This window comes from Rhinoderma darwinii (assembly GCF_050947455.1).
Source record: "Rhinoderma darwinii isolate aRhiDar2 chromosome 2 unlocalized genomic scaffold, aRhiDar2.hap1 SUPER_2_unloc_35, whole genome shotgun sequence".
In the NCBI taxonomy this organism is placed as follows: Eukaryota; Metazoa; Chordata; class Amphibia; order Anura; family Rhinodermatidae; genus Rhinoderma; species Rhinoderma darwinii.
The window spans coordinates 185,261-194,749 of record NW_027461702.1 but is presented as its reverse complement, the minus strand read 5'-3'; positions in this window follow the sequence as shown (position 1 = coordinate 194,749).

Genomic DNA, 9,489 nt, shown 5'->3' with positions numbered 1-9,489 from the left:
ATACATAGTGCAGTGTATTAGACCTGTCAGTCATAAACTGACAGCAAGCTTATTAGGTCCCGCATCTAAGCAGGTCCTAATAGGCTTCTGTACTTGGCAAGCAGTAGGCTATTGTTAGGCCTACAGTTGCCATAGCAAACATCGCCACCCCCGCAATTGCGTCACATGGATCCAGATAGCGTACAAACCAACCAAATGCTGCAGTTGCAATTGACCGCACCATTTAGGGAGTTAATTGCCGGAGATCAGACCTCAGTCTGGTCCCTGCCGCTACAGGAGAGTTTCAGCCCATTGGTTATGGTGCAGGCTCAGCTCCATGTGTGCTGTACGTAGAATATATGGTCCAAATCCTTCATCTGCCACGATGAGAAATGGGGCAGGAGGTCCAGTAGATCCAGGCAGTTGTCTCGGTTCTGGAACGGAGAGCTGTTTGGACTGAAGCCGTTCACCCATTCTGGAAGCCCTGAAGATGCCAGCATCTGTAGAGCTCCCATAGGCCCCTATATCTACAATTACAAACTGGTAGTTGCTGTCAGCCAAGGCGAACAGCATCACCAATAAATACTGCTTGTAATTGAAATCTAGGTACCATGAGTGAGGTGGCTTCTTCACACTAATGTGTTTACCATCCAGTGCGCCAACACAGTTGGCAAACTGTGATTGTTGGTAAAAGCCCTCGGCAATCCGAAACCAGTCTTGTGCCTTGGGCTGTGGCATCATCGTCGCTCTCAGTCGCTGCCAGATGACTTCGCAGGTCAGACAGATGATCTGTGAAATGGTGGAACACCCAAGTAGAAATTCAAAATGCAGTGATGCAAATGAGTTCCCTGTTGCCAGGAATCTGTGAAAAAAATATTTATAATAATTAGTGCTAGCAGTACCAGGGTGACATGGTGGCAATGGGCAAAGGCTACAACCAGGGTTATATAGTACTTGTAGCAGAGTGACATGGCGGCAATGGGCACAGGGGCAACTACGGTTATATACTACTTGTAGCATTATGACATGGCGGCAATGTGCACAGGGGACAACTACAATTATATACTACTTGTAGCAGTGAGACATTGCGGCAATGGGCACAGGGGACAACTACGGTTATACTACCTGTAGCAAGGTGACATGGCAGCAATGGACAAAAGGGACATTTGGTGTTCTTACCTGAGAGAAACGATGAGCCGTTCCTCCGAGATGCACCATCGGTCAAAGCTGGAAATCGACATGTAGCAGAAGTTGTGAAACTTGTCCGGGTGCTGCCGCAGGTCTGCATACAGGGTATGGAAATGCACCTTTCTGGGCTGTTGGGAGACAATGGGGTGAACCCAGTACCTCCTCCTCCTCTTCGGTTCTTCTTCCAGCATAGCTTACTGTCCGAATCGCCGAGAGACGAGCCAGTCCAGAAGAGCATGAGAGCATGAACCACACGTGGGTAGTGCATCCTTGCAACGAAAGAAATGCCAGAAACCAAAGTTATATCAGCCGAGGATTCCAACAGAGCTCTCACAAAGCACAAATGCCAGAGAAAATGGTGCCAGAGCGATCATGTGACCTTTTCAAGGGGTTGCGACATAGTGGTGACATCATTTGTAGACTCCCATTTCTTTTTTTTGCGGATCCGTAAATGCGGATGTACTAAGGATGCATGACGGTACGTATTTGCGGACAGCGTGCCTATATGCGAATGAGTCGCAGATGACTTTGGATGACTAGGGATCCGTATTTGAGTAGAATAAAAGCCATTACAGTCGTGTGCATGAGGCCTTAGAGTCCATGCTGTTTAGTTTACAGACGATTGCTTAGGCTGGATACAATTGTAGCATATTACTATCCATGAGAAGTATTTGGCTTCTTTGGGTTTTCACTCCGTGTTTTCATCCCATTACAGCAAAAGTTAAAACAGAAATTTTAGCACAAAGGATATTATAAAGTTGTATAACATTTTTTATTTTACAGTGATCAAGGTTTATTTGCAGAGAACCCCTTTAATACTTACACCCATATTGTCCAAGATTCCTATCCCTACATCAAGAGAATTAGAAATTCTACAAGTTTCAGTGTACCAACTATTCCTGTCCAATAGTGGAATGAGATGAACTGGACTTTACTAAATATATCACGCCATGAATTATTACTTATGTTACCTATAACCTCATATTTAACCCCTGACTTTTACAGTTATTTTTGGTTTTTCATTTTCGCTCTTTCCTCCCCAACTTCCAGAAGCCATAAGTTTTTATTTTTTGGTCCCAAAAAAACGTATGAGGGATTGTTTTTTGAAGGACAAGTTGTACTTTTTCACGGCACCATTTATTGTACCATATTATATACTGGGAAACGTAAAGAAAATATTTGCTTAATCGTATTGTCGCCGCTTGTAAAGGGAGTCTAATATTACATTTTAGGAAACTGATGCTTAACCCCTTCGCGCTCAGCGACGTACTATTCCTTCGTGCTAAGTGCATCGTTCGCGCTCAGCACTGGAATAGTATGTCGCGGGAGGAACGGCCATTTCGGCCGTCTTCCCGACACATACAGGAGCTGCAACAGCTGCTAACTCGTACAGCAGTCGCCGCAGCTCCTTCTGCGGAGACTGATCGCTGTGTCCCCGCTGATTAACCCCTTGGAAGCCGCTTTCAGTAGCGATAGCGGCTTATAGGGGTTAAGCTGCCATCATCGGCCCGCTACACGATAGCGGCTGGCGATGGTGGCTATAGCAACCGGACGCCTAACAATGGCATCCAGCTATGCCATTTATGGAAGCCTTGCTGTCAGTGAGTAGCTGACAGCTGTAATACACTGAACTCCGCATATAGTGCAGTGTATTAGAATAGGGATCAGGGCCTCCTGCCCTCAAGTACACTAGTGGGACAAAGTAATAAAGTTAAAAAAAGTTAAAAAAAAGTTGTGTAAAAATAAGAAAATAAAAGTTTTAAAAGTAACAAAAGTAAAAATCCCCCCTTTTCCCTTATCAGTCTTTTATTATTAATAAAAATAAATAAATAAACAAATAAACTATACATAATTGATATCGCCGCATCCGTAACCGCCTGAACTACAAAAGTATTTAGTTATTTATCCCGCGCGGTGAACGCCGTAAAAGAAAATAATAATAAACCATACCAGAATCACAGTTTTTTGGTCACTTCACTTCTCAAAAAATGGAAAAAAAAGAGATCAAAAAGTCGCATGTACCTAAAAATGGTACTGATCGAAACTACCGTTCGTTACGCAAAAACAAGTCCTCACACGGCTTTCCTGATGGAAAAAAAGACAAAAACTGTATGGCTCCTAGAATAAGGCAACACAAAAAGTAAATGATTTTTAATAAAAATTATTTTATTGTGCAAACACCATAAGGCATAAAAAAACCTATAAACATTTGGTATCGCCGTAATCGTATCGCCATGCTGAATAAAGTGAATATGTCGTTTATAGCGCACGGTGAACGCTGTAAAAAAAATAGAATAAAAAACAATAGAAGAATTGCTGCTTTTTAGTCACCACGCCTCTTAAAAATAGAACAAAAACTGTATTCTAGTAGTGCTGTATATCCCTCCGCCTTATTCTAGCACTGTACTGAAACGAGTTACGGAGAAACTCTCCAGGTGGCCTGAGGTACCGCTAATCGTGATGGGGGATTTTAATGCAGTGATGTCTGAAGGGTTGGATAGGTTTCATAGGGGAGGAGGGGGCAAAGAGGAGACCTGACTGCCTTTGGAAGATTAATGGAGGAATTGGGTCTGCGGGATATTTGGAGAGATAAACTTCCAGGGGTGAGGTAGTACTCGTGTGCATCATCCACATTTCAGTCACTTTCGCGAATGGACTTGGTAGCATGCTCAGCTTCAGCAGTGCCGTACATAGCGCAAATTGAATACCTACAGAGGGCGTTGTCAGACCACTCTCCGATGGCGGTGACGATGGAAGTGGGTGTAAGGCATACCAGGAACCCCGGGAATTGGAAGCTGAATGCGTTTTGGCTAAGATTGATAGATGGCGGGGAAATACGGAACCTGGTTAAAGAATATTTAAATTTTAATACTGAGTCAGTGCTGCGAGGGGTGTTATGGGATGCCATGAAAGCATGGTTGAGGGGAGTATTCATTCAACATATTAAACAAATTAAAACTAAATCTAGGCAATTGGGAGAAAGTTTAGAGGTTCGGGTGACAGAAACAGAAGGGAGACATGTAGAAGAGGGGTCCGAGGAGACACTTAGACATTGGGTGGAGGCACAGACGTTGTTAAAAAATCACCAACTAACAATGGTGGATAATAAACGATTATTCCTTAAACAGAAATATTATGAAGAAGGGGAAACGACAGGGGAGAATACTCGCTAGGATGGCAAAGCCGCATGGGAGTAATAATTTCATTCATGGCCTTAGGGGGGAGGGGGGAGGGTGGAGACACACACGGGGCAAATCTTGCAAATATTTCAGCGGTTTTATACTGACCTGTATACATCCAAAGTGCATTACGACACACAGCAATTGGACGAGTACCTGGGAAACATTAATTTGCCTACCTTGGGCCGGGAGGACTGTGAAAGCTTGGAGGCACCTATTTCACTGGAGGAGTTGGAACAGGCGATAAGGGATATGGCAAATGAGAAAGCTCCGGGTCCAGATGGGTTACCGGGGGAAATCTATAAGGAATATGGGACGGAACTAGCGCCAGAATACTTGAGTACTTTGCAGGATAGTTTTGACAGAGGTAAAATACCAGACTCCCTATATGAGGCTACGATAGTGGTTCTCCCAAAAGAGGGGAAAGACAGTCAATTACCGGAGTCCTACAGACCAATATCCTTGTTGACATCGAATGTCAAGATTTTGGCAAAGATATTGGTCCTGCGGCTGAACAGGGTGGTACAGCATGTTGTGCATGAAGACCAATCGGGGTTCATGCCCTCCAAATCGACGGCTGTCAACCTCAGGCGGCTGTTTTTAAAACTTCAGGCGACACTGGATGATCAAGGAGGAAGGGCGGTGCTAACGTTAGACGCCGCAAAAGCGTTTGACTGCGTAGAATGGGGGTACCTATGGCGAGTAATAGAAAAGATGGGATTCGGCCCTAACTTCGTGAAGTGGGTACAGTTGTTGTATGTGGCCCCTAAAGCCCGCATACGGGTAAATGGTGCAATGTCCGAGAAATTTTCACTGGCCCGGGGTACGCGCCAGGGGTGCCCACTGTCACCATTGCTATTCGCCTTGGCGGTAGAGCCACTGGCGTGCCTCATAAGGCAGGAGGAGCATATAAGAGGCTTGCAATATGGAGAAATGGAGGAAAAAATTTCACTATATGCAGACGATATTTTAATATATATGACGGACACTGAGAATACACTGAAGGTAGTAATGGATACGATCACAAGGTTTGGGGAGTTCTCGGGATTAAATATTAACTGGACCAAGTCTGCTCTGATGCCACTTGACACGGTGAATATGGTAGATACTGGAGTGGGACCCCGGATTCCGATAGTCTCTGAATTTACGTACCTAGGGGATAAGGTGACGGCTAGGGTCCAAGACTATATGTCTTTGAATGTTTCACCACTGCTGCTCAAGGTGAAACATAAGGTGGATGCCTGGAACAGGCTCCCGCTCTCTGCTCTGGGGAGGACTAATCTAATCAAGATGATCCTTATGCCTCAAGTTTTATATATTCTTCATAACTCCCCAGTATGGATACCTAAGCACTGGTTCAGACGATTGCACAATCTCTTTCGGGATCTGGTCTGGAAAAAATGGGTTCCAAGGATTAAATTGGAGAAATTGCAATTGCCTAAAGACGAAGGGGGGGTAGCGCTGCCAAATGCCTGGATATATTACCTGGCTGCCCAGAGCCAAAAATTTAAGGGGTGGGAGGACACAGAGACCTGGGGCTCCAGTGCACGTTTATTGTCATATTTGGGGGGAGGACTCAACCCACTAGAGGGTCTGGAAGCGCATACCTTTAAGAGATTGGCGAGTGCTAAACCAACGTTACTCCTGATACATAAAATATGGTGGCAGTGCAAACAGATACTGGGAGTGGGAATGTGTACCAAATATACTCCCCTATGGCATAATCCGGTCTTGTGGGAATTATACCAATTAGAGGGCATGCAAAAATGGGAATCGGCAGGGGTTAGGCGATTACAACACCTGTATGATGATAACGGGCTGAGATCATTTCAGCAGTTGAAAGACCTATTTCCACTGGAGCACAATATGTTTTACCAATATTTGCAGATCCATCATGCCCTACAGGCGCAGGCGCATGTGGTGGACCTGACGGTCTGTGCTCTTGGGGTCCTAGAGTATGTGGGACGGGCTGACACGACCAAAGGCCTGATCTCAATGGCGTACAGGAGCTTACTGTCCAAACACTTGGGAAACCCAATGGTGCTGGTAAAAGCGAAATGGGAACAGGATGTCGGTCCATTGACCGAGGAGGAGTGGGAGGAGATATTAGCGTCCTCATGTCACTTAACGCCCAGTCTGGCGCAGAGGAGATCACAACTCTTCCTGATACACAGAGTGTACCGCACCCCGTGGGTATTAAAACAGATGGGTATTAGAGCGGATGCTAAATGTCCTAGGTGCACGGAGGAGAAGGCAGACATATTGCATATGTTTTGGTCATGTGAGGCCCTGAGGACCCTATGGGGGGAAATATTGGACCTGATAAAGCAGGTGTATGGTCGGGAATTGGCGGCAGACCCTAAAGTTATGTTGTTGGGAGCGGTGGGAGAATTGGAGAGTGACAGAATGGCAAGCCTGGCAATTGCCAAGATATTATATCAAACGAGGAAATGCATTGCTAAACACTGGCTGGACGCGGAGCCACCAAGGATGAGGGAAATTGTAGGAATGTTGAACTATAATATCCTGATGGAGCATAAGATATTTTCTAAAAGGGGCACGGAAAAAAAAATTGAGAAACAATGGAGCAGATGGTTGGCCTGTCCTGAGGTGCTGTCACCTGAACTGAGCAGACTAAGTGCGAGAGTCGTCTGAGGAACTGGAGGTGATAGAGTCTGGAGCAAAGAAGGGGTGGTGGGGAAACTTGATAAGAGACATGTGCTCTGACCAGGAATGGTACTAGAAACAAAGGGCGGAGATATAGTGGGGGGCTGTGCAGGGAGGGGGGAAAGGGGGGAAGTTGGGGATTTCCTGATATGCTGTCACTATTGTATACGATGTTGGAAAATTGTAATGTGAATGTTAATGTGTTATTTCATTTCTGTGTTCGTATCAATAAAATTGGATTGTTTTAAAAAAATAAAAAAAATAGAACAAAAACTGATCAAAAAGTCACATGCACCCCATGAAAACTACAACGAATTCCTCAAGGGGTCTAGTTTCCAAAATAGTGTCACTTTTGGGGGGTTTCCACTGTTTTGGCACCACAAGACCTCTTCAAACCGGACATGGTGCCTAATAAAAAGGAGGCCCCATAATCCTCTAGGTGGTTCTTTGCTTCGGAGGCCGGTGCTTCAGTCCATTACCACACTAGGACCACATCTGTGATATTTCTCTAAACTGGAGAATCTGGGCAATAAGTATTGAGTAGTGTTTCTCGGGGTAAAACCTTCTGTTTTACAGAAAAAAAAGGAATAAAAACAATTTTCTTACAAAAAAACAGAAATATGTAAATTTCACCTCTACTTTGCTTTAAATTCTTGTGAAACACCTAAAAGGTTAATAAACTTTCTGAATGCTGTTTTGAATATTTTGAGGGGCCTAGTTTCTAAAATGGGGTGTTTTATAGGGGTTTCTAATATATAGGCCCCCCCAAAGCCACTTCAGAACTAAACTGGTAACTAAAAATAAAAAAAAAGAGGCTTTTTCTTATACCATACCCCAATGTACTGTATGGCCGTGTCCAGGATGCGTTATGAGGCAATACTTCGCTTCTAACATTATACTGATAATGAGCAGCGCCCACCCCGAGATGACCCCAGTTTTGACCGTTTGTATAAACGGAGACCCCTATTAGACCATTTTAGTGCCCGGTTTTCCAAAGCATACACCCCCGAGAATTGTATTTCTATTGATGAGTCCCTGGTCCATTTTAAAGGGAGGCTTCAATTCCACCAGTACCTGCCGTGTAAGAGGGCAAGGTATGGCGTGAAGATGTATAAGTTGTGCGAGAGTGCATCAGGGTATACTTACAAGGACAGCAGTATTCAGCCCTTAGAATGCCTCCCCTTACTGGGAGTTAACGCAAAAATTGGGTGGGATTTGGTGCACCCACTGCTGGACCAGGTTTACCACCTCTAACTGGATAATTTTTATACCAGCGTCCTACTCTTCAAGTGCCTCGCTTCCAGAAGTACTGTGGCATGCGGCACTGCTAGAAGAAATCGGAGAGGCCTCCTGTGAAGGATTTGCCTGACACAGCTTCTGTGTCAACGCCCGTGGTTAATAAGCCTGCATCTGTGTCTAGGTCTGCTAGAGTGACTCGATCTGCTACCACTCAGGCTGGTAGGCTGAGGAGTGGGAGAGCCTATCGCAGCCTGGCCAGACGGTTCTAGCTCCCGCCCTTGGTCTACTTATAACTTAATTTGATGCTTGTCCTTTGCCTGTGATTCTCTTGTTTCCTGGCTCTGCTGTTCCTGCTGTTACCATTGACCTCTGCTTCATATTGACCCTGGCTTGACTGACTATTCTCCTGCTCTGCATTTGTTACCACGTACACTCCTGGTTTGACTCGGCTCATCCACTACTCTGTTGCTCACGGTTTTGCCGTGGGCAACTGCCCCACTTCCCTTTGCTTTTGTGTACCCTTGTCTTGTTTGTCTGTCGTGCACATATTGAGCGTATGGACCGTCGCCCATTTGTACGCCGTCGCCTAGGACGGGCTGTGAAAGTAGGCAGGGTCTGAGTGGCGGATAGATTAGGGCTCACCTGTCTGTCTCCCTATCCTGACATTACACCTCCCTAAGACACTGCTTGGGCAAACAAGAAGGGGTGGAAGCAGGGCACATTCTAGCAGCAACATATTGTGTGTTAAGTACAAGGACAAGAGAGATGTCGTTGTATTGACAACAATACATGGCCATACCAGTGCCCATGTACCTGTACGAGGTACCAGTACAGAGAACCCCAAACCAGACTGCATCCTGGACTACAATAGGTACATGGGAGGGGTGGACTTGTCAGGTCAAGTCCTGAAGCCCTACAGTGCCATGCGGTGTGGTATAAGAAGCTGGCCATGCACATCATTCAGATTGCATTGTACAATGCGTACGTACTACATCGATGTAAAGGCCAGGCGGGAACTTTCCTGGAATTTCAAGAGGTGGTTATCAAGAACCTAATCTTTAGGGACCATGAAGGGGGGCACCAAGTACTTCTGGAAGCAGGGCAACACGCATCGTACCAGGGCAATACTTTCCAGGAGGAGTTCCCCAAACTGGCAAGAAGGGAAAAAGTCAAAAGAAGTGCAAAGTCTGCTATAAGAGGGGGATAAGGTAAGACACAATATATCAATATAACACGT